The following is a 942-nucleotide window of genomic DNA, read 5'->3' as shown; positions in this document are numbered from 1 at the left end:
CATGGATCACCAAGAACCATGACCAAAGTGTGAACCCGAACCCAAAGAATTATCTCACTATGGTTCGGGGGAAATACTTGGATTTCAGTCCGGAGAGTGTGAGGGTGGCGTTCAACTTGCCTATGATGCAAGGAGATGAGCATCCTTACACTAGAAGGGTCAACTTTGATCAAAGGTTGGACCAAGTCCTCACAACCATATGTGAAGAGGGCGCACAATGGAAGCAAGATTCAAGAGGAAAGCCGGTTCAATTGAGAAGGCATGACCTCAAGCCCGTGGCTAGAGGATGGTTAGAGTTCATACAACGCTCAATCATTCCCACTAGCAACCGGTCCGAAGTTACCATAGACCGGGCTATCATGATCCATAGCATCATGATTGGAGAAGAAATAGAAGTTCATGAGGTCATAGCCCAAGAACTCTACAAGGTGGCGGACAAGACCTCCACTTTGGCAAGGTTAGCCTTTCCTCATCTCATCTGTCACCTCTGTTATTCAGTTGGAGTTGACATAGAGGGAGATACACCCATTGATGAGGACAAGCCCATCACCAAGAAAAGGATGGAGTACACAAGAGACCCCTCTCATCATGAGATCCCTGAGATTCCTCAAGGGATGCACTTTCCTCCACAAAATTATTGGGAGCAACTAAACACCTCCCTAGGAGAATTAAGTTCCAACATGGGACAACTAAGGGTGGAGCATCAAGAACACTCCATCATCCTTCATGAAATTAGAGAAGACCAAAGAATCATGAGGGAGGAGCAACAAAGACAAGGAAGAGACATTGAGGAGCTCAAGCACTCCATAGGATCTTCAAGAGCAAGAAAGAGCCGCCATCACTAAGGTGGACCCATTCCTTGATTTCCTTGTTCCTTATTCTTCTGTTTTTCGAATTTTATGCTTTATGTTTGTCCATGTTTGTGTCTTGTGATCATTAGTG

This window comes from Arachis stenosperma, chromosome 2 (assembly GCF_014773155.1).
Source record: "Arachis stenosperma cultivar V10309 chromosome 2, arast.V10309.gnm1.PFL2, whole genome shotgun sequence".
Lineage (NCBI taxonomy): Eukaryota > Viridiplantae > Streptophyta > Magnoliopsida > Fabales > Fabaceae > Arachis > Arachis stenosperma.
The sequence above is the reverse complement of the archived record's forward strand: the minus strand, read 5'-3'. Positions refer to the sequence as shown.